This window comes from Thalassophryne amazonica, chromosome 15, assembly GCF_902500255.1.
Source record: "Thalassophryne amazonica chromosome 15, fThaAma1.1, whole genome shotgun sequence".
In the NCBI taxonomy this organism is placed as follows: Eukaryota; Metazoa; Chordata; class Actinopteri; order Batrachoidiformes; family Batrachoididae; genus Thalassophryne; species Thalassophryne amazonica.
Window position 1 is genome coordinate 60,958,962 of NC_047117.1, and position 25,747 is coordinate 60,984,708.

At 40.3% G+C, this 25,747-nt stretch overlaps 1 protein-coding gene across 2 annotated transcripts in view; it reads left to right on the top strand.

Annotated features, from left to right (window-relative positions):
* The first annotated feature begins 3,028 nt into the window (after positions 1–3,028).
* The window catches only part of si:ch211-239f4.1 (EVI5-like protein), a 99,586-nt gene continuing 76,867 nt past the window's right edge, over positions 3,029–25,747 (top strand). Inside the window, exon 1 of one of the 2 annotated variants that reach the window (XM_034187458.1) lies at positions 3,029–3,536. The gene's annotated coding sequence lies outside the window, so the exon portion shown is untranslated. The remainder of the gene's footprint in view (positions 3,537–25,747) is intronic. The other variant, XM_034187457.1, reaches the window with a different exon arrangement.

Below are 25,747 nucleotides of genomic sequence, written 5' to 3' on the forward strand. Positions count from 1 at the left end.
TGATATAGTTTTTAATGTCAAAAATGAGTCCCTAGTCTCCTGTCAGACCCATAGACTGTATACATGGTGCATCTAGAAAGTAGTGCTGCACTTTTTCACTGTGGTAAAGTTAGAAAGATATTCACAGATTCAAAGTTCACGGCTCAATTTTATCTGAAGAGAAACCAAAATTGATTAAGCTCGGCTGCGCGGGACGGACCCTGCTGCAGCCTCCACTCATTTTGCCTCAATTCGGATGACGGACTGCTTCAAAGTTTAATGCACATAAACAATATCAAATTATTTATGTTGTTTTAATTCTGATGTGTGCCATTATTATGTTCAACTTGTAATAATTGTGGATTAATTGCTGTATTTTGTCTGAGGTAATTGGGTGTGAAGATGAATTGCCCTTTTAGGGATCAATAAAGTTGTCTGAACTTGAACTTGAACTTGAGATTCTCTGAATCTTCTGATTATATTATGGACTGTAGATGATGGAATCCCTAAATTCCTTGCAATTGAACGTTGAGAAACATTGTTCTTAAACTGTTGGACTATTTTTTCACGCAGTTGTTCACAAAGTGGTGACCCTCGCCCCATCTTTGGTTGCGAACGGCTGAGCCTTTTGGGGATGCTCCTTTTATACCCAATCATGACACTCACCTGTTTCCAATTAAGTTGTTCACCTGTGGAATGTTCCAAACAGGTGTTCTTTGAACATTCATCAACTTTCCCAGCCTTTTGTTGCCCCTGTCCCAACTTTTTTGAAATGTGTTGCAGGCATCCATTTCAAAATGAGCAAATATTTGCACAAAAACAAAAAAGTCTATCAGTTTGAACATTGAATATCTTGTCTTTGTGGTGTATTCAACTGAATATAGGTTGAAGAGGATTGGCAAATCATTGTATTCTGTTTTTATTTACATTTCACACAACGTCCCAACTTCATTGGAATTGGGGTTGTATAGATAGATAGATAGATAGATAGATAGATAGATAGATAGATAGATAGATAGATAGATAGATAGATAGATAGATAGATAGATAGATAGATAGATAGATAGATAGATAGATAGATAGATAGATAGATAGATAGATAGATAGATAGATGTGGAAGCTTTTTCCACCATATTTTGAAAGTAAATAATAAATATAATAATATAAGCTTGTGGCACAGACTATCAGAGAAATTACATTCAGATCATCTGTATGATGTAAGAATAATAGCTTGTTTTTAGTCCCTGTTTTAGGGAATCATCCATCTATCCATTTTCTATACCTGCTTACTCCAATTAAGGGTCACAGGCAGGGGCAGCTGGAGCCTACGCCAGCAGTCATAGGGCGTGAAGTGGAATACACCCTGGACAGGACACCAGTCTGTCACAGGGCCACATATAGACAAAAACAAACATATTCACACTCGCACGCACACCTATGGACAATTTAAAGTTTCCAATCCACGTAACCTGCATGTCTTTGGATGTAGGAGGAAGCCGGAGCACCTGGAGGGAACCTACGCACACACGGGAAAGAACATGCAAATTCCACACAGAAAGGCCACAGGTGGGAATTGATCCCATGACCTTCATGCTGTCAGGCAAAAGTGACTAAACCACTGTTGTCCATTTTAGGGGATCAAAATTTATTTAAATTGTTTTACAGAAATAAATCTTGTGTATTTGAGCCCCTACAGAATTGTACAACAAGATGAATATTCTTTGTATTTTAGACCCACATAACACCATAATAGAGCAGAACATGTTGCAAGAAGACATTTATGAATAAACATGTTTAGATGGCCGCATGGCTCAACACATCAACTTATAAAAGATGCAAACAAACCAAGTTCATCTTGTCCTGGCAGGGACTGTCAACCACAAACTAAAGAATAAGCAGAATAGAATCACACAGAATGAATGACCTAACTTGTTTAGTCCAAAAAAGAAAAAAAAAAAAAGAAAAAAAAAGGATTTGCAACTTTATAAAGCCATAAATGCTTAATTGATTTGATTGATTGATTGATTGATTAGAATTGCAGTACACAGTTTATCCACATGATGGCACTAAAGTAAAAATATTTTGCCGTCTGACAACGCTCCATTCATCGACTATAAATTATATATATTTTTAATGTCTGCAACCACAAAATACCAGTAGAGTAAAAGTTTATACAAAAAGAAAGGAAAAGGACAAAAATCAGCAGGCTGTAAAAAAACCTGCAAGAGATCAAATAATTGATTAAAAATCCTGAAGAGAAATTGCTTGAAAAAGAAAATACAGTATTTTCGACAAGTCATCATTGAGGAATTGTTTGCTAAGAGCCTCTCTGCTTTGCAACCCTTATACACACATATATGTGTGTGTGTGTGTGTGTGTGTGTGTGTGTGTGTGTGTGTGTGTGTGTGTGTGTGTGTGTGTGTGTGTGTGTGTTTAGACAGTACTTCACAGATTAAGCTACAATATAAATATAAACATGTTAAATGTTTTATGTTTTGTTTATTTACAGTTAGGGAATGACAGAAATGACAGTTTGCATTTCACTATCCACAATATCATAAAAAATTACACCAATGAACATGGAATTTGTCCATAAATATGACCAAATTAATTCGAATCAGGAATATACTTATTAACAAGTTACCAAACAATATAATTTACCGTATGAGCTCAAAAACTGGACAAATTCTGTATTTTATAAATGTTGAAATTTTCAATTATTCTACATTAACGTCTTATTGTTATATGAATCACAGCTTAGTGTTACTGTTTTTAATATCTATCGATTTGTATTATTTCATTGTTTTTGCATTTATTTTAAAATATCTGTTAAATGCATTGACTTATTTTCTTTGTCAACTGTTATCTGACACCTGCGAACCCCATCTTCCCACAGAATAAAACTCAACCATGATGGGAATAAATGGCTTATCCGCTCAGCTAATTGGTTGATAACATGCCAATCACATCTAATCCTGCAACGTGATTGGTCAAATCCAAGATCGTGGGTAAACCGTAGGGATAAACTAGGAGGAACATATCGCATGGCGAGCGAATCACGGGCGAAATGAAGCTTTCTGAACCATTTCGAAGAAAATCTGCTAAAAGCTTCATTATCGGCATTTACGTGGTTTTGGCGGGTTTGAAGCGAGATTCAAAACATGACACCGCAGCACTTCTGTTTCGGTACTACCGCTTCGAGCGGTGTGCTTCGAGCTCGACGAAGCCAGTCGTTTCGTGTGATAAAAGTCGCAATGTGTGATGCCGTCGTTTATTTAGGCGTTTGTTTTGTTGAAGAGGTTGCTGTCATGGTGGCTTCATCGGAACAGCTTTCTCCTCTCCGTGTGTTGACGGGCAGCTGTACGACGCGCTGAGGAGGAGGATGAGGATGAGGATGATGGTGGTGGTGGTGATTATGTGTCTGCGCTGGACTGACTGTGTTTGTCTAAGGTTTTAATTAGCCGCTATCGTAAATTAGCTGCGAACGAACCTGTCAGAATAAGGCGAACTGGTCTGGAAAGGACGGCAGGAGGATTCGCTCCGGCTATGGAATTCAAGTAAGCATTTGGTGTTTTATTAATTTAACGGAGGTGTTAATTTTTAAATGGAACCTCGTGTCATGAAACATATTAACGTTTTGGTGGTGTGTACATTCTAACCGGGTCATAACAGTCTGACAGTTCATGAAGTAGCTTCATTTGTCACAGAACCCACTAAACCGTATTATTAATCCTATATATTATTTTTTATTATTTTGCTGAAGCTGTGCACCATGTCTATACTGTCCTTGTTTGATGCCGTTACACAATCATGATGACGTGTGGGGACATTGTCGTCGTCGGATGTGTCTTTCAGCCACAGATGTTGTAGGCCCTGTTGTTCAGATGTTCAGGCATCCTCAAGCAGCAGCAGGTCAGTGTGACACCACATTGTGTGGCCCATCACAAGTATTTTTACCCAAGTCATTGTCTGTCAGTGGATCCCTTGATTGCACTTGAGAAGAGTGTCTGGATTTGTGGTTGCCATGGCTCAAGGCTTTTGTTGACTTCCTCGACTTGTCCATCAAAAGTGTATCTGTATATGGGGAATGTATCAAACGTGTAGTGACGTTCATGCCTGTGGGTTCTCAACTTTTGAGATCAAGAGATGCCTGGGAAGAGTGAATTGAGCATAAGGTTGCTGGGCAGAGGTGTTTGTTGATGCCAGTACTTTTGCAAGAGAAGCAATGTCCAGGTTTTCAGGGTTGTGGTGCTTACTGTATCTTACTGTTTGGTTGTGAGATTTGGATGCTCACCAGTGACCCAAAGGAACCACTGGATGTCTTTGGAATTAGGTCTCTTCAGCGGATTCTTGACAATCATTGGAATTTGTGTCAAACACACTTCTACCGTACTTATGGTGTGCTCACACTATGACAGATTGAGTAAAATGATTTGTAACGGATTTATATAATTTGCCTGGTGATAAATATCGCTTAATCTGTCTGTCTCTAGTGGATTTGGGGCTCTGATAGATGGATGCCATCATGTTTCCATTGGCAGCACAAAGGGCTGCATTAAGTGGAATGATTTTATTGGTTTCAAGACGTGTATATGTGTGCTGGGGAGCCAGATTTGAGTAGGATTTGGTGAGGTCTGAACGCAAATGTGGCTAGAATCTGGCTCACTTGGGGATTATCACATCATACTTCCTCACTACGTTCCTGCGCTGACAGCATCTTCTCCACTGTGCTGGCATTCAGTGCGGCTGCAACAGTGAGGACCGTAAACAACCTTCTTTATCTACGGTGTCTTCTTGCCAAGAGAATCTGCCGGGTGCACGCTGATGTCCAGATAAAAACCAAGCGGCAACCCTCAAGCCTGAATTTTGGGCATAAAACAGAAGTCATTTTTCTGGTAGTTCCTTAACTGGCTGCTTGAGGCTGGCTCCAAAACAGAGTACTTTCCCATAGAACTCAGTGTTAAAATGTCCAGTTTTAGAGCAGAAATAAACATTTACAGCCTGGTACAAAAAAAAATGTTTTGGTCTTTATAGATAGTTTCTTCCTCCGTGATAACTGTACAGGGGTGATTTTTATTTTTTTTTTTTCTTCCTAACTAATTGGTTTAAGCATTTTAATACATAAACTTCTTATAATTGTGCTCGTGGTTGCTTTGAGTGACAGCTGCTGAGTTCAGTGGCAAATCCTCCTCTCGTAGTCTTCAACTGTAACTCAGAATCCGCAGGCAGTGGCCACTCACTTATGTTGTTGCTGTGTCTGTTTGGACTATTTTATTACAAATACCTAGAATAATATGGCTTGTTGTGTGGTGAAATGTTCTAATGGATCATCTGAGATGTCCCTGTTGCAATACTGATGCTGAGTGAAACTCTGGTCTTATTTAATGTTATATGCTAATGTTGTTAGCACTTTTAGCAGCTGTCAGTAGGTCCACTTAATGCAGGATTACTGAGGAAAGATGATGCGCATAGCTTTTGTTGTCCACACCAAAAGTAAAGTGGTTATGAGAACCACCGCACAGTCCCTAAACATATGATTTAATTAACACCTGATCTGAGGTTAGCTTGTAGCTGGTGGTTCTGACTCAGAGAGACAGGCATAGTCTGGCTTTTTTTGTCACACACTGAGCAGCCACCCACGCTCTGCCCCTTTATGGATTAATGAGTTCATCATGAATCAGTGCGGACGGGGCTCTCAGCATGGTGACGCCCATATAAGTGTGTCATTTCAGGTGTTCCGGGTCTCTATAGAAAATCAGCAGGTGACATCACACAGGCTGTGTCCATATGCAATGACAAAACACCCTAAGTCTGGGGAGCATCCCCAACTCCGGTGGAGGGATCACCTGAGCCGAAGGTGATCCACCATCCCCAATGAACTGGATCCTCCGCTCATATTGCTCCCCAGACGAGGGGTGTTTTATTTTTATACCTCATTAAACTACTGTATTTTTTTTTGAAAATGATATGTTAAACAAGATTGGGGATCCATGTTCTGTGGAACTATTGTCCTTCTGCCAACAAAGATGGCCAAAGAAAAGTAGTTCAGCACAACGTGGATCCGCTACAATGGATCCGGGAGTACTGGATCCGGTAGTAAACCCGTGAATCCTCATCCGGCTGAGGTATAAAGTGTGTGCTTAAAAACGCACACAGCCACATTGTTTTTTTTTTCTTCTTCTTAATCAGTTAAGTCTGAACTTGGCTAAATATGATAGGGCTGCAGCTGTCGATTATTTTAGTAATTGAGTATTCTGTCGATTATTCTGTTCTCCCTTGTAAAAGAGATCTTGATCTCAGTGGGACTAACCTGGTTAAATAAAGATTAAATTAAAGTGGGAGGAGGAAGCGTTGGCTTTTGAGAGGGTTTAGTATGGCAGCAATGCAACAATAAGGATGCCGGCTGCCATTAAATGCCACAGAAGAAGAGAGGGTACATTTGGTTTATCCACCCTTTTCAGGTTTCAAATCCCGCAAAACCTCGGAGAGTTCACTGCACTGCAAGATCTCAGTAACATTGAGAACTGCATTTAGACGCTCTGATCACGCTGCACTTTAACACGGACAGCAGCATTAATATTGCACATAAAACTATTTTTATATTGTGTCTAAAACTCTCATGAATATATTCTCTGGGTTTATAGATGTTGTTATTGTTTGTTTTATGTAAACATTCGAGAATCACAGGCTGTCTCTCCCTAATTTTCAGTGGGAGCTGCTGTGAGCTACGCTCGCTTCCTGATCATGTCGTTCTGGGGGAAAGTGAAGTTTGCTCCTTAACGTCTTGATTATTGTTCTTTACAGCACTGTTTGTCCTCTTTGTTCGAGACTAATATATATAATATGTCTGAAGCGTTCACAAGACAAAAACAAATTTGTTTTCATCATGGTAAGCAGTCAGAGCTATTATCTCTGACCACCAGCTAGCTCCGGCACAGTGTGAACTGAATAACGAATAATTTATAGATTCTTAACAATACCCATTTCAACTAGCAATCACTGATCTAAATTAAATACTTTTATGAACGTGACATTAACATTACTTGTTGGGTCTGCTTGGCAGGCTCGATGCATACAGCGGATGTTTTTGGCTCAGGTGCTGTAGCATGGAAGAAGTGCTGTTATGGAAAGCTAATTCTGTCTTGCAGTACCCACATTGTACTATGTTTTTCTTTCGGTTTAATTGATAATTGTCGCACACTTTCAACAGTTTCTGACGTTTTCTCTGTGGGTTATTTAGTGCTCCCTGCTGCTTACCGTTTTTATCTCCGTCCGTCTCCATTTTGCATTTCGCACTTCGCATGTGCTTTACGGCATCAAAAGCAAAAGTGAGCGTGCTGTGCATGTATTGCACATGTAGTAGTGAATTAAACGTGTACTTCACATCCCGCAAGAGACCTTTGGCCAATCAACAACCCATTCTGAAACACTGGAGAGCCACAGGATATGAATGGATATGTGAGTGAGAAAAGGACTTGTACAGAACAAAAACGGCATGAACAGGTATCAGAATTTCATATACTTTACTCAAGTGTTTCCTCAATCCATCATAGTGTGACAGACACTTTAGGGAGACTGAGATAATTATTGTTTGCATTGTGAGGGAACGTCACTTATGATGTGGCATGTTTCTCTGGCAATGATCCAGCATGCAGGTGCCTTGTTGAGGAGCCCAGCAACTGAGAAAAGCCAAAATTTGCATTTCACGTGGTTGCGGCAGACAGATGGCTATTTTCAAGAGGTGGAGAGGACTGTTTGTCTGCCTGGGGGTTGCCATCGTCTGGTGGCCACGTCAGTTCTGTAGTGTAGTGACCTGACCTGACTTTTGTGTAAAGAAGTTACATTTTTGCTGCTGTATTCAACTTGTTGTGTTGCCCTGATTAGCCAAAGTTTTTCTCTGTAGTGGTGTTGGGGGGTGGCGGGGGGGGGGGGGGGGGGGGGAGCATATAGTGATTAATCTGTGAAATGATTCCTAACTGGTAAAACTCTCCTTCCTGCGTAAACGGCTTCATAAGTTGAAAGCTGTTAGAGTTAAAGTTGTCTCTTCAGTGTGACAGTACTGCAGAGGTTCGTTTACGGTGCATTCATAAAGTATTCACAGCACTTCACTTTTTCCTTATTACAGCCTTATTCCAAAATGGATGAAATTCATTTTTTCCTCAAAATTCTACACACAATACCCCATAATGTTGTTGTTGTAGTACATTTGGCTGATCCCTGTTTTGCTCGGGGTCGCCACAGCGGATACAGCCAGATCCGCTTAGGTAAATTGGCACAAGTTTTACGCATGCCCTTCCTGGCGCAACTCCAGTTTTACCTGGAGAAACACACACAGCTGCTGGTCTTCCAAAGAGGTCTCCCATCCAAGTACTAAACAGATCCTGCTCTGCTTAGCTTTTGAGATCTGATGGGATCAGGCTGACACAGAGCAGACCGGCTGCCTACACAATACCCCATAACGACACTGTGAAAAAAGTTTAGTTTTTTTTGTTTGTTTGTTTGTTTTTTGTTTTTAGATTTTTGCAAATTTACGGTTAATCTTCCAGCAGGACAATGACCCTCAGAACACAGCCAAGATATCAAAGGAGTGGCTTCAGGGTAACTCTGTGAGTGTCCTTGAGAGGCCCAGCACAGACCTGAATCTGATTGAACATCTTTGGAGAGATCTGAAAATGGCTGTGCACCAACGCTCCCCATCCAACCTGATGAAGCTTGAGAGGTGCTGCAAAGAGGAATGGGCAAAACTGCCCAAAGACAGGTGCACCAGGCTTGTGGCATCATGTTCAAGAAGCCAAAAAATAGAATGATCCGCACCACCATCCGTCTGAGGAAGGGCAGTGTGCCCGAAACATCACGCCTTTACTAATAAAGCTTTTTTGCATGGGAGCATTGTGGTGGTGCGGATCATTCTATTTTTTTGGTATAATTTTTTTCTTGATCCAGCACACCGTTTGTGTTTTGGACGTGCGTGTCTCCTCTGCATCAATCATATTCAAGAAGACCTGAGGCTGTAATTGCTGCCAAAGGTGCATCAACAAAGTATTGAGCAAAGGGTGTGAATACTTGTATACATGTGATTTCTTAATTTTTTATTTTGAAAAAACTTGCAAAAAAAAAACACAAACTTTTTTTTCATGTTGTCATAATTCATGGGGTGTTGTGAGTAGAATTTTGAGGGGAAAAAATATATTTCATCCATTTTGGAATAAGGCTGTGACACAACATGGACTATTATACTGGTTTAAGCAGCTTCAGAAAAGCTTATTGATGACCAAAAAAAAAAAAAAAATCACTTTAGAAAATTGAACACGACTGAAAACAGATTAAACCTTCAATAAAGGCTTTCATAAAAGCCAAGAAATTGTTCTATGTCAATACTTAAAAAATTTTAGCATAACTGGAAATAGATTTTTCCCAAAAGTCAGCTGTCCTCCATATATAGTACAAATGACCACATCTAGAACCCGTGGTTCCCCACAGATCAACATCCAAGTTGTAGAACTAACACCTTACACCATAACGTTTGGTCAGTGCATCAGTCTTTTTGTTGCATCTGATCCTCTGGTGACACTGCAACTGTAGCCTTAGCAACGGTAGCTCAGGTAGCATCACATTATCCATTAACTGAAAGGTCAGTGGGTTTGATCCCTGATTACTCTTGTGTATCAAAGAATCTCTGAGAAGAACATTGATAATTCTTGAAGTACTTTGTCTGTAGACATTGGTCCCAGAAAGGTTTGGGGTAAAGATAGACAGAGGAAGTAACGCTACATTTAACTATTTTTGTTGCAGATTAATCTGAACTTGGGCCTCATTTTCACTTTCATTGATATGCATCCCGTAAGGTCACTGTCTATAATGGTGACAAACAGGCCTGTGAAGATCACTTGTTCATGAATGTGATGTAGCATGTTTGACATAACACCCCAGAGTTGTATGTGTGGCTTGTCAGGCATTGACATTAACCATTTTTTAGTGTACTTGTCCATAGGACAAATAACCCTGGCAGTTTACTTGTCCTATAGGAAAAGCTGGTTGTCCGGACAACCCATGAGTGAGATTCGAATTAAATATTTATCACATATACTTTGCTCTGACTTGTCACTTAATAAAAACCCGTCATACTTCTTTTGTTTGTAAGTACTTTAACTTTAATATTCCAACGTAAGAATTTTAGCTGAAATAGAAAAGTCATTACCAGGGGCGGTCCTGGAGGCAGGCCGCCTGGTCAGCTGCCCGGGGCGGCATCACGGGGGGGCGGCACGACCGTGCGGGGGAAAAAAAACAACAAAAAAAAAACGGGGGGGGGTGTTTGTCCTGATGGGGGGGGTTCGTGGTTACGTTACGGCAGAGTGGGGCCCCCATCTTCCCCTCCCCCCCGTCCCATGGTGGGAGGCGCACATCTGGCGCCTGTGTGAGGAGCAACAGCTTTTGCAGAGTTAACAAAGAGGAACTACGCGGTTTTCACAGTGCGCACAAACACCTTTCGTTATCATTTTTTGTTGCCTGTTTGCGGCTCGGAGGTGCGCAATACGCGCGCTGCGCAGAGGTTTGGTGTCGGTAAAGTGAGATAAAAGAGAAGGAAGAGAGAAAAGGGGCGCAGCATGATGCTCCGTGACACGAGGAGGGACGAACGGACGCATCAAGAGGAGCGTGGATCCAGTGGGATGACGGATGAAGAGATGCCGACCGGGAGAGGAGCGGCTGCGGCGCGCTCCGTTTGAGCGCTCCTCGAACCTTCATCCTTCATGTTGCAGAAGCATCCTGTTTTATGACTATGGATTACCTGCTGTGGGTGTGCAGCCTCATTGTGCCCGCGGTACTGGCTGTGGAAGGTAAGGATGTGCGCGTCTGGCTTTGTGCCACTGCTTCAGTCTCCTCCATCAAAAATGCCAAAAAATGCGCGTTTTGTCAACTGACATGAAATATCTGGCACAGATTGGAGTCAGCAGATGAAACATCAGATTGGTCATTAAGGTGGATTCAGTTTAATTAGGGTGTTGCTGTAGTGCAGTTGTGCTTTCTTAAATACCTGTACTGTACATAGTTGTAATGTGAAGTCACTGAGTCTTTTGTTTTTTTTATGTTCAAAAAACTTTATTGAAGTAATTATTGTTTATCTTTGTGTTTGTTATTGCAGTAGTCATTGTTTGTTTTGTTCTTGAAAATAGCTGTTGTGAGTTAATTTGTGGGATTGTGGGTGTTGTGGACGAAGTTAGTGTTTTCATGGGTGGTGGGGCAGAGGTGGTGGCCATGTTAGTGTGTGCGGGGGGGCGCACGCAGGGGGTTTCGCCCGGGGAGTAAATCACTCTAGGACCGCCAGTGGTCATTACAGTTCAACATTTTCTGGGACTGAGATTCAGATTAAATATTTATCACATCTACTTTGCTGTGACATATCACTTCATGAAAAAGTTAATACTGTCATTCTTCTCACCCTGATCAACTCTGTGAAAATTAAGCTTATTTATTATTGTTTACAATGACTGCATTAATTAGGAGATAACTACTGTGGAAGTACTGAAATTACACATTTTCATAAATTGCTTCTCTCCTGTGTGGGTGGTAAAATTCAATTTCTAAAAAATAAATTTTATTACATATTGCATGCATAGCTTCTAGCCTTTTAATCCGTTAACCAAGACATGGCTCATAATGTTTCTCTCCTGCGATTGTTCCTAACTGGGGAAAAAAAATTTAAATAATTGGTAAATGCCAATATGCATCTGCTTCTCTCATGTGTGTTTTCTGAATTCATCATTGTTCAGTGCATGATCATTTGTCAGTATGTATTTTATAAAGCAAATCAAATTATTTTATTTCAACATTTAAAAATGACTTACTGGTCCACAATTGAAGGAAAATCGCGACAGACATGGCAGTATATTGTGTTGTCCCCTTCCTTGTGCCCCAGCCACGGATAATCCTTTGTCCAGCTACTCACAAACTTCCTCTCTCTTCTTTTCTCTTCATACCTCTTCTTTGAAGCTTCTACACTTGCAGGGGTTGATGCTCTGCTTTTGACTGGCACTTTCCCTGGTATCTGGCCCAGTTTCAGAGGTTTTAGAAAAGACATTCTGTTCAATACGAGGTCTGTTAGAAAACTATCCGACCTTTTTCTTTTTTGCAAAAACCATATGGATTTGAATCACGTGTGACTGCATCAGCCAAGCTTGAACCTTTGTGCGCATGCGTGAGTTTTTTCACACCTGTCGGTTGCGTCATTCGCCTGTGAGCAGGCTTTGTGTGAGCAGTGGTCCACCCCCCTCGTCGGATTTTTATTGCAAGTAAAATGTCTGAACGATTTGGAGCTTTGCTGCATCAAATTTAAACTGTGAGAGACAGCCAGGTGGACACCATTCGGAAAATTCAAATGGCTTTCAGGGACGATTTTATGGGGATTACACAGATTGAGTGTTACAGCCGGTTTAAAGACCGCCCACAGCAGCTGAGAGCGCGCCACGCTCCGAGTGGCGATCGACAGACTGAAACGACCAGATCATTTCCAAACTGAACGCTGTGTTGATCCGGGACGTCATCTGACTACCACAGAAATGGCAGAAGATGTGGACATCAGCACTTTTTCAGTACATTCCACTGTTACAGGAGTTTTTGTCATGGAAAGAGGAGCGGAGGAATGTGCCACAGAGCCGCGAATGGCGCTTGACAAAAGCACCTCCGTGTTGGTCTCACAGGATGGCTTTCGGTGGCTTTTCAGTCGTGTGACATGCCAGAACATGTCCTGTGAGGCTTCATCACGGTGTTGCTTTGCGCCATGCGGCTCCGTCCCGACGCGCGAATTCCTCCGCTCCTCTTTCCATGACAAAAACTCCTGTAACAGTGGAATGTGCCGTTCATTTCCAAACTGAACGCTGTGTTGATCCGGGATGTCATCTGACTACCAGAAAAATTGCAGAAGACGTGGACATCAACACTTTTTGTTTGTTGTCAAACTGTTTAAAAAAAACAAAATCTGTTTCCCCCCCATTCATTTCAGTGGAGGCCATCAAGGGAATGTTACCGTACATGATGTAATCAAAGTCCAGTTTTATGAAAGGTTCATGTTTCTGAGTGTTTATTGGCAGCAGGGGAAATCAGGCTGACTTCCCCATGTTTATGACTTAATTTCTCAAGGCATATGACACCAAAAATAAAACACAATACATGAATATTTTCATAATTCTTTATTTATTTAGAATAATCAGATCATTTGACATTTTATTTACTAATGATGTGCACTTTAAAAATAAATAAGTAGCAATTCTGTCCTTGATATTGGCAATAACTGGGATTTCAGTGTCTTTCTGGTGCATGTAAAGGCCCTTTTGTGATGTGTGCTGCACTCTGTAACTTTTTCAAAGTTGTGTGCAGTAGCCTTAATGTTGTTATTCATTCAGCTGCTCCCGGTTTTGTTTGGGGTCGCCACAGCGGATACAGTCAGTGCAGTAACCTTAATAATAATGATTAAAAAAAAAAAATCTTAACTAAAGATGTCACCACCTCCTTGGTAAATCATTCATTGTAAATGCCAAGAATATTTAATGAGTTAACCGGTTACTTTGTGCTTGTTTCGTGCATAATAGCTCTGTGGAACAGGGGAGCTACAGTTTTGCTGTCGTTGTGGATTGCAGACATGGAGCACTTCCAGCCATAGTGCAGCACAAGAAACTGTCTAAAAAAATATTTCACATAATCCCACAGAAATCTCACTGAATTTCTTAAAATACTGAGCGTAAAGTCATATCAAGTTGTGAATAAAGTGTAGAAATGATTTGATCCAATCAGTAACCATGACCAGAGTCAGAGGTTTGCCTTAGCTGTAGACTAGCGGTCAATCATCACATCGGGCCCCACATTTTATTTATTTATTTTTAATTTAGATAATTATGATCTACAGCTCCAAAAACAGAAAAAAAATGTATCTCATAATATTAGAATATTTAATTTCATGTTTGAGTTGCTCACTATTTATGCAGTATAAATATCATTGCACCCTCTGCAAGTAGGGTTCGCTACAGAAGGTCATTGCAGAAAGAGCTGTTCAGAGTGCTGGAGCAAAGCATATTCATGTGCAGCTGGCTGGAAGCTAAAGTGCATATCTCACTTTATTTTAAAAAGATATATCCAGATTATAAATCATTCTTGCCAAGTCTTTAACTTGTGCAGGCACTGATAAAGCTGATTCAAAGTAAACTTAGCCAGAATGTGTCAAAAAATGCACAGCAGATTAATTGCCATTTTATCCATAATCAGTATATAACCTTGGGGACCAGCTTTTAGCTAGCTGAAGGTCACTCTGCTCCGTCTGCAACCACTTATTTTTGTGCTGGGACTTAGGACAGTACATCAATCTGGATTGGTTTTTGTATTCAGAAAATTTGAATCTGAGTGTTGAGGACCCCAGTAGCTGGAGAAGGCAAAGAGATGTTTTGCCTGGCTGTGAAGAATAGATGGTTATTTTAGGGATGTGGGAATGGACCAGTTATCTGTTTAGGTGATTGCCATCCAGGACCCAAGGCGGCGTCATACATGCAGTGAAGCGCTGGTGCTGCGCTTCAGACTTGACTTGACTTTGACTCTACAACTTTGCTCCGTGAGGTGGGTGTCTCTGCCTGCTGTCCTCACGTGGAAATACATAAACATCTTTTGCCTTTGGACCGGGCTGCAGCAGACACACACACATAGCGAGGTGCACACACAGTGCACCCCGGCAGGCTGCGGGCTGACCCGACATGCTTGTCCATGCATCGTTTGATTTCTGTTTTTTTAAAACAAACATTTAATTACTTGTTGATTTTAAGTATTTCACTGTCCTGTTATAAGACAGCGATTGTAGCGTAGTAGGAAAGTTTCCGTCTGTTAATCAGAGCACTTGTAAATTGCGGGTTCGAATCCCGCAATTGGCATATGTTTTTTATTTAACCAGGGTTATTTTACTGCAGGGTTCTGTATTGGGTCCCCTTTTATTTATTTTTTGTATCAACCCAGTGATTTTCACTAATTAAACACTGATAGCTCATCTATCAGTGTCTTGTGATTGTATTAATTATTTATATACCCGGCTGGACATAATAAGACATAATGAGAGAGGGTCATATACAGGGGCACAGTGTTGTCCTTTCAACTGCTCTCGTTTATTCGGGAGTCGTCACAGTATTTGGCACAAGTTTTACGCCCGATGCCCTTCCTGATGCAACTCCAGTTTTACCTGGACAAACAGACACTGCCCCTGGTGATCTGAAGAGTTCTCCCATCCAAGTACTAACTAGGCTGATGGGATCAGGCTTACACGGAGCAGACTGGCTTCTACTTATACTCCAGAATATACGGTTCATTTTTGATGTACAAGCCCAGTACTATTACCAGGGCTTGAGTTAAAAAAAAAACAAGAATAAGGCACTAAGCATCATCTACCATGTTGTTAAGACTACCTGAGAAAGGAGTTGTAGGGAGAGTGACCCTCACCTATCGTTAAACTTCAGCTCGTGCTTTCTGTTCTTGAAGGTTTATGAGTGTGTCCCTCAGGGTGTCTTGTCGGGTTGTTGGTTTTTAACAGTATATTTATTAAAAGACTGTCCATTTTAGACTCAGTAATTTATGTTGTGGCTGACCACCTTCCTGGCTGTTTTTCTGCATGACTGTTTTGGTAGTGGAAGGCCCGTGCATGACACTACGCTTCATCTCTTGCTGACACGTGGAAACAAAGAGCAGCATGATGACCTGGCAACTGCGGTTCAAGCCTGCTACAACTGCTCCACACAGATCTCCTTTCTCTCCTATTGTTCTTGTACCTCCGATTTGTAACTGGATCTGTGCAGCCCTCTTTGTAGATTTTACACAGAAGTGGAAACTGTTTTTCAAGACAGTTGTGTGTTTGTTTTATCATATGTTCAAAGAATGACGCAGACAGAACCAGATGGAAATTGTTAAAAATGTTGTAAAGAAATGTTGGGCTCCACCCTGTTCATTGTCTTCCTTTATATTTATTTCACTGTTTTTTCTAGTAACTTAATCCATGTTTTTACCTGCCTGCATTGACGATCTGGGTTATATTTCTAACTGGCAAGCATAGATGTTTTATGAATATGTGGAAATATTCAAATTCTTAATTGAAAGGTCTAGTCCCAGCTGTGTGTGTGTGTGTGTGTAAAGTTTGACTATGTCATCACTATGGTCACGTTGTTGTTTAAATGAAGGCAGCTGAATGTTTTTCTATAGAGTGAAATTACAGGAATATGATTAGCAACACAGTCAGGAGGCTGACAGGGTTTGGCAGTTCATAACATAACAATCGAGTTTCAACAAAGATTAATATACGTTATCGGCATGTAATCTGATGCATCAAGTTGGCTTATAGGAATGCCCCTTTTCTTTCCCTTTTGTGGAACCTATAAGGTTTCACTTTTGTTGAAACTGATTGTTGTCTTGACATGGGAGATTTTGCTTCCTTCCAGTTTAGGAACTACTTCAGTGACGGAAGCAAGTCGGAATAGGTTGAGCACTTTCTCAGGTAACATTTTTATTCAAGAAACGCAACTCGACCATCAGGAGAGACTGAGGAAAAATTGCCACCACTCTGACATATTCAGGCCGACCAGATGTCTGCACCAGGAGTTATGATTTTTGGAAAATCTGAGTTCTAGTGATTATTACAGCTGGCTCTTAAATGAAATGAATATGATTTGTGCAGTCACAGTTTTTGATGCTTCATTTCATTTGTTGTCTGATCAGATAGCAAACATCAGGTTTGCTGCTGCTCAGTGTTCATGGTGGCGTGTCTCTGAGACCGTAAAATTACTGGACAGTGTAATGAATGCTATGAGAAGGCTAATACCAGTAATCAAGTAAACATCACATTAAGCACAGAGTATGCAGACCGTGTGGTAACGCCCAGTTAGTTGCTGGAAAAAAGAAAAATCTTCAGTAGTTGTAATCCAGTCATTAGTAAATGTTGTGTTTTTGACTGTCATTTTATTTAGTTACAAGATGTTAAATCTAGTTAGCTTCAATATAAAATTGAAATCAATTATCATTTGCGTGATTAGTCAAACAGTTGCAGTATGTTTTGTGTTTTTACTCTAGGCTATATAAGCGCATCACTAATATATTTGAACCATAGAAATACTTTAAAAGTCACAGTTTGATGAAGCTGTTCAGCTGCATGCTGTTAAACACAGGCTTTTTGTTTTGAATTAACCCAGTAAGTCTGACTTCTGTTCAAAGCTTTGAATGCTCGAGACTGCATCGGCTGCAGTCTTTACTTTGAATGTCATAACCCCACCTTTAACGTTTTCAATCCATAACTAGGTATCATAGGTTAGTTAGTCCACAGTTGGCTTCTTCTTTTGAATTCAACCATTGAAATGTTTTTGATTCAAAGCATGCTTCAAGATTCCAAAAAGTGCTTCATGCTGATTTTTGCCTTGAAATATCCAATTGTATCTGATGATTGGAAAAGAACAGGGACGAAATAAGAGAAAAGTAGCTGGAAGTTGGACTTGAGCTGTGGCAGTCATCAGCATACCGGTAACATTTCCATCCAGAGCAACAACGAGTGAGTGAAACTCCTGTGCTGGGTACGATTTTGAAAAAGAAAAATGATGCCAGTTGGTCAAGGGTACACAGAGCTGCAAATTAAAACTCAGATCACATGATTTTTGAAAAGTTAACCTTCCATAGACTTTCATATGGCTAGTGACCCAACCAGGAAGTGAGCTTTATCTCCCCAGGCATTGACATTAAGCTTTTTAGTGTACTTGTCCATAGGACAAGTAACCCTGGCAGTTGACTTGTCCTATAGGAAAAGCTGATTGTCCGGACAACCCGTGAGTGAGATTCAAATTAAATATTATTACATATACTTTGCTTTGACTTGTCACTTAATAAAAACCCGTCATACTTCTTTTGTTTGTAAGTACTTTAATATTCCAACATAAGAATTGCAGCTGATATAGAAAAATCATGACATTTCAACATTTTCTGGGACTGAGATTCAGATTAAATATTTATCACATCTACTTTGCTGTGACATATCACTTCATGAAAATTGTCACTCTCCTGTGTGGTTGGTAAAATTCAATTTCTAAAAAATTAATTTTATTGCATGCATAGCCTCTAGCCTTTTAATCTGTTAACCAAGACATGGCTCATACTGTTTCTCTCCTGCGATTGTTTATAACTGGGGAAAAAAATTTAAATAATTGGTAAATGCCAATATGCATCTGCTTCTCTCCTGTGTGTTTTCTGAATTCATCACTGTTCAGTGCATGATCATTTGCCTGTTTGTATTTTATAAAGCAAATCAAATTATTTTATTTCAACATTTAAAAATGACTTACTGGTCCACAATTGAAGGAAAATTGCAACAGACATGGCAGTATATTGTGTTGTCCTCTTCCTTGTGCCCCAGCCACGGATAATCCTGTGTCCAGCTACTCACAAACTTCCTCTCTCTTCTTTTCTCTTCATACCTCTTCTTTGAAGCTTCTACACTTGCAGGGGTTGGTGCTTTGCGTTTGACTGGGACTTTCCCTGGTATCTGGCCCAGTTTTGGAGGTTTTAGAAAAGACATTCTGTTCAATATATTATACGCACTCTCCATACAGTGGTCTCGCGCACACGTTGATATCATGTTTTCCGATTGTCCGCTGCGTGGAGAGTGGTGGGAAAAACCGAAGATGCTTTCTCACGAGGTGCGAGACAAGATGTGATGTAAATAAGAAAACAAATGGCTGCGGTCAGGTATTTTGGTTCAGAGCGATGATAATAAAGAATTTGAACATTTTAAACCAAAAAAATGTCACTTGTCAGGTCGGACAACGATTTAGAGCATATTGCTTATCCGATCACATTTTAAACTTGTCCTGGACAATTGGACAAGTGTTAATGTTGATGCCTGCTCCTGATATGAAAAGAAAACACTTAAATCAAGTGTTGGACCACATTTAAATGTATATTGACACTGACAGGCACTTTATTATTTATTTGTTATGTTAGAGTATACTGTATCAGTCAAAAGTTTGAACACAAATGGGAAAGTGTGTCCAAACTTTTGACTGGTACGGTATTTCCTTTTTGTCAGTATTTTGAGGTGGCAGGGCCCTAGTGAACAGTCGCCCCTGGTTACAATGGATCACAAAACTCAGTTCGGATCTAATCACAGTTTTTAGTCAGATTATTTATTTAAATCACCAGAAATCTTTTGCACATAGACCTGAATTAAAATGACAAACCAAACCAAAAGTCCAAGTTTGAAATATTTCAAATAGAAATAGCACAACGCCATCTTCCTCAGTACTTAAAGTGTAGGTGACATGATACGTAATGTTATTTTGAGTATTTAAGACTAAAATTAAACAGTTTGAAATTAGTGCTTTCCTGGTGTGTGGTTACTGAAGAGATAAATATTTGGGTTTTGAACTGTGCACCACTAAAAACCAGGAACCTCCGGGCGAGTCACAACATTAGAGAAGGAGAAAGTGACATCAGCATGAGAACCATTATCTTAACAGCCCCATTTGTTTGGTTACCGATCAGACATATTTCTGTGTGTGAAGGCTTCATTTCTGGAGTTATGCCGGCTCCATGTGTTTGCTACAGGCGTTTATTAAAACACTGACTAGTTATAGCTTCTCAAATGTGAAGATTTCATTTGTATTTTTCTTGGTCTCTCATTTCTTGTATGAATTTAGGGACAAAAGAAAAAGATGGCAAGGGACATGGTTGAGTGCGGTCTGGGGAACAGACCATTTCTGCACAGAAATTTACACGATCAGAGAAACTTATTTTCTGTTCCTTGTCCTGAGAAGAGCTACTGCAGTGTCTCACTGTTCAACCTTGGCTATGCGCTCTACTGAGTGCCCTTCTACATATAAAATTTTTTTGGACTTTTCAAGGCTAAAGTGATGTTTTTCGTAGACTAGTGGAATAATGAAAATAATGCTGCATTATAACATAATAATAATAATAATGTTGCGGGTTTGCATCATTCCCTAACCAGTGGGTATTTGGTGACAAAAAGTGCACTAACGTACTTGTGAACTTTAAAGTAAATTATGGCTTGAGGAAAATGCTATTTCTAGACTGTTTCCTATAATGGTGGTTTGTGGGGATTTTTTTTTTTTTTTTTTTTTTTTTTTTTTTAAGGGAGGCAAATGACCTTCAAAGTTACACTAACTAAAATTAGAACAGGAAAGCTTTAGTCATTTTGTGAACATATTCAGTGGGTTTAGGGAATTATTGTGTCTGGGGAAACTGATTGTGGAAATTCTTTTGCCCTAAATGTCTTTACTCTTTGTGCTGCTATAATATCACAGAAGGTCTTGGTGCCGAATTCCCATGAAAGTATGACTAACCTATCATGGTTTCAGTTTAAATCCTAACCATCTATGCAGTGAACTTGCTGAAAGGAGGTTGTTTGGAGAACAGACTGTTTATTGTAATAATGTTGATGGGTTACTGATGCTCTCAGAGACCAGGGTTGATAGGTAGCTGTTGTTGGTACACAGAGACACAAACATAAACTAGACTGACATCAGGGCACATTTAGATTCACTGACCTCAAGAAGATATCAGAAGGACATTCTAAAGGAAGCTTTCACAAATTGCTTGGTTGTGCTGCAGATGTTACTGCCCTCTTGCACTATATGTGAAGTCCATTTAAGTCGATTCCACTGATGCCAAGAGGACAGATGTATTTGTTACTTTTGGAACTTTTGTTACTTCAATTACGACTTTTAAACATGCAGCTATCTGAAGTGGAAAATGTCTTGGTGTAATGTTGACCCCAGCAATCACAAGAGGCCTTTGTGAAGTAGTGTGGAAGTGAAGAGTCCGTATGTCAGTAGCCAAATATGAGATCATGAGATGGGACAAAAAGAGGTCAGCAGTGGTGGGTTGGTGAAGGCTTTGTCCTTGATGTCAGAAATAAAAGGCCTCCAGGGCAAGATACGTCAGACAGAGGGAGAAGAGGAGATGAGACTGGGTATCAGTGAGGTTGGGCTCTCCGTAGAAACGTACTGATTAGTTGTTTTTAGCCTAAGGCAGTGTTTTCCCTCCTTTTTTTTGTCTTTTGAGGAGCTTGTGGTCTTGCAGGAATTGATTTACAGATCAGAACCATGGACTGTGTATGTATATACTGTACACTGGACAGAGCCTGCGTGACGTCATCCACCAGCTTTCTGTAGAGACACGAACAGCCCAAATGACCCTCATTTCTGTGCGCCGCCACGTTGAGAGACCCGCCCACACTGATTCACGATTACTCATTAATGCATAAAGGGGTGGAGCATGGGTGGCTTTGTGTGTGATGGAAAAAGCCTGAACACACTCCCCTCGTGTGTCCAAAGCACAAGCTAACAGCTAACCTCAGATTAGGTGTTTATTAATTGATATTTTTGGGGACTCCTCAGTGGTTCTCATAACCGTTTACTTTGGTGTGGACAGTAAAAGTTATCTGCCACTTATTTCCTCAGCAACTGTGTATTAAATGGACCTACCAACAGCTGCTGAAGGTGCTAACACTGTTAGCATACAATATTAAATAAGACAAGAGTTTCACTCAGAGTGAATATTGCAACAGGGACGTCTTAGATGATTCATTAGGACGTTTCACTGCACAACAAGATGTATTGTTCCAGCTGATAGTAATAAAATACTCCAAACTGACACAAAAGCAAGTAGCTCTGTCTTGGTTGGAAGCTATGAGAGGAAGAGTCTATGCACACAGCCGCTGTCACTCAAAGCAACAACGCCAACAGTTAAACAGAATTTTATTAATTGAAATTCACCCCCATACAATTATCATTTATGGAGGAGGAAACTATCTATAGAAACCAAAACTGTTTTTGGTACCTGGTTATAAAAATGTTTATTTCTGCTCTAATGTTGTACGTTTTAAATTGGCCTTCTATGAGAACGTGCTTTGTTTTGGACTCAGCCTCAAGCAGCCCGTCATGGAGCTGCACTTCCTGGTTGGGGTCAAAATGCGAGCTCGTGTGTTGCCACTTGATCAGAGCGTCTGCAATACCTTGTATTTAGAAGAAGAAGTAGTAGTATGTATGCACATACATACATACATACATACAATGAAAATTTATTCTATTTTTATCCAATGCCAAAATATGGCTATCGAGTATTGCGATGACTTTGCGTCCATCCATCTGTCTGTCCATCTGTGCTCAGCATAAGTTCAGTCCTATTACTTCCAGGGGCTTCAAATTCACAAGGAACATTCTTGGGACACAGACCTTGGACATGTTCAAAGATGGCTAACCTTGACCTATTTTAAGAGGTCAAAATGTCACATTCCATTTCCTGTTTTTATGCACATACAACCGAGGGTATTATAGCATTGCATTTTTATTTATATTTTAGAATAGACAAACTATGGATGGATGTTTTTGGTGGGTGTATTGATGGTTGTCTTTGTTCATCTTGTTTACTCGTTAACGTCAGCAAGCACAGATGAGAACTGTGGAAATCCTCTTGAAGTCTTTGGCACGTATTTTGCAAGTCCGACACATTCCACAGTAAGGTGTGTATTCAAAATATGTTCAGAAACATGGAAAGTGTTGTGTTTTGTGTGTGCAAGTGCAGATGTGGTGTCAGAAGGCAAACAACAATGCTGTCTGTATAGTTTGTGAAAGCTCGGAGACGATGCATTCAGGCACCGACTTTACACAATACAGTAATTGTGCGCGCGTGTGTGTGTGTGTGTGTGTGGGGGGGGGGGACTAATGCTACATTATGATGAAGAAATATGGGCATGTTGCAAACACACGTAATAAAGATGTTCAGAACCACAGTGATGCCAGGTATAACGAGAGAGAACACCCGTTCATTACCACTCTGCAGTAACCCTGCATGACTCACAACTTTTTAAAGGACCACAACTGCTGTTTATCTACCTTCAAAGAAGAGGTCTTGTATAGGTCTTGGAGCCTGTTAGTACTACTGCTTATCTCCGGATTCTGTATCATGAAGTGGCTGAGAATCTGCGACTCCACCTGGACAGGGCACCAGTCTGACACAGGTTAATTCCCCAGGCAAGTCAGGTACCTGTTTACAACTGGTGGACTGAGATTATGCAGATGAAGTGTGTCTATCTTGGACACAAATTTAAAAAAGAAAAATCTTCACATGCACTGAGCAATGCAGTGAGACCCAGAGTAGTACCATCCCAGCTCACTTGCCAAATTCAGCAGGAATTTGGTGGGTGAGCACACACACATTGACTGATAAACAGGTAAATATTTATCACTATGTATAATTAATTATGCTGCTAATTAGAAGAATATGCAGATGATGACTGAAACTTGAAGAAACCAGAGAGTTATTTCAGTAAATTGGCTTTTAATGTATTTTATTTTTGGAAACACTTATAAGTAAGGATGCGACCAATCTGATCCAGTATCAGGATCGGCTTCCGATACCGATTCCAGTTCAAGTATCAGAAAATACCGATGCATCCTGCAATGTTTTCCGATACCAAAGAGGAGCCACTGTGAAACCTCTCAACTGCTGCTACTTGCTCTCTGCTGTGCTTGCTGCCGAGCGTGAGGAGGGGAGTGTGGAGGTTTCTGAAGCCGAGCTGTTTGAGAGAACTCTCTTCTGCATTGTTCTAAGCCATGGGTAGCAGCAAATTTCTGCCTGGGTCTCTGGTACAAATTATCTGTGCCGCCGATCATGGATTTTCCGACAAATGAACTGAATTGTTGCTGTAAATGTGCGCTGAAAAGTTACCGCTTCAGCATCCCGAGGCACGGCTGAGGAGGACAGTTGAGCAGAGATTCTGTCTGTGGAAAGGGAAACAATCGCCATCAAAATCCTTCAGTATTAATCCAGAGTTTTTTGAGTTAGTGTCGCTGATGATACATTTAGAAATTTACGGTTTATTTTACAGTCGAAAGGCTTCGTGTTAGCGAGAGAGAGAGAACTTTTCATTTTCACTCTTAATACTTCCTTTGACAATGTAAACCTGTTTTCCATGTCAATAAAGCGCCATTGAAATTGAACATTGAGAAGCAGAGACAGACAGAGAGAGAGAGTGTGTGCTGTCTTTTCTCTTTAAGTCTATAAAAATAAGGCTATAAAAGTCTATAAAAAATAAAAGTACCTCATTCTTTCACCAAAACATCAAATCTAGGCTTGCATCTTAGATAGACCTTCAGCAAATTGTAGCTGAACTTTCAGGTCTTCTTTAAGCAAATCCTCATATAAAACCAACAATAATAATAATATTAAAGCAAACAGAGCTCTGGTATCGGAATATTATTGGTATCGGCAGATATCCAAATGTCGCTTGACTGTGACTTCAGTAAGGAAAATGTTTTGCCAATCTTTGGTCAAACAGAGTCTCCATGTTGCTACCCTTTTTGCCCCACTTCCAAAGCATTCATCATGGTAGCTAAAACAACACTTTGCGATCAGAAATGGTTGTGCACTTTCATTTGCAAGTTAAAACCACATCTGTTGTCCACTTGTTTATTTCTGATGTGTAATAGGCTTTTGGATTTGTTGATATGTAGTTCTAATGTCCAAAATCTATCACTGTTCTTGGGATAAATTTTGTGATATTTTATTACGATTGTTTTATCGCTGAACCCTAGGTTCAGGTATCGGTAAATTGATTTTAATGGCCTAATCTCCAAGCATTTAGCTTTGATGAAGCATGACCGCAAGAAGAAAAAGGTGCAGTTCCTTGCTGAGGTTGGCTCCAACTTCATGTTAAGATGTCCAACTTTAGAACAGAAATAAACATGTTTAGGATAGTAGCTCAGTGGGCTGCGACTGTTGTAGAGTAGTAGGAGACACAAATTTGTGAGAAAACATGCACATTAATGACAGTTCTCAGTTAGAATCACTCTGAAATGACGACACGTTTGCGAACAAAGTGCTCAGGATAGCTGTGGACTGCTATAATGTGAAAAGAGGCAGTGGAATACCCCAGACTGTAGCCACAGAAGGCAAAGCCCTGTAAATAATAATATAATAAAATCAAATAAATAATGAATCATCATAAATAAAATAAAAAATGCCTAGCATGGCTCCAGAGAGAAGGGGAAAATGGGGAGAAAAGTGTGGATGTTATGTATGATGGCAGCGCACTCACTGACCTCTGGAATGATGTCCAGCAGAGTGACAGATCCTACGCCAGCTGGACTCTGGGATACTCTCGAAGCACTCCTTGACACACTGAAATGGCAACAACTCAGTGAATATTTTGAGAGAAAATTTGTCACGTGAATTTTTTGACATGTTCAACATTCAAGCAACACAAGAACGCTGCCCTGCGACTCACATGGAGAGATTATGGATCCCTGTGAAATTTCCAGAAGTCCCTCACAAATGCTGGTCACAGCCTGTCGCAGCCCAGTGAGATACTACCCTTACAGTCTGGTACAAGAATGGCGTTTGTTTCTATAGTTAGTCCATGATAACTGTACGGTATGAGAACTTTTTTTTTTTTTTTTTTCTCATTTAAGAAGTTTTAAACCATAATGTTATGAATAATTGGGGTTGTGGTCGCTTTGAGTGACAGCTGCTGACCAGAGTTCCGACTCACTGTTTCAGTAATTTGGGACCTGCTTTATCCAGCTGGTAGCTGTTGTGGAGAGCTGTGTCTTTCATTTGGAGCATTTTATTAGAAATGCCTGGAATAATATGGTTTGTTGTGTGTTAAGTTGTGCATGCTGCAATATTCATGCCAAGTGAAACTCTCGTATTTGATGTTGTACTCTAATAGTGTTAGCACTTTAACAGCTACGGG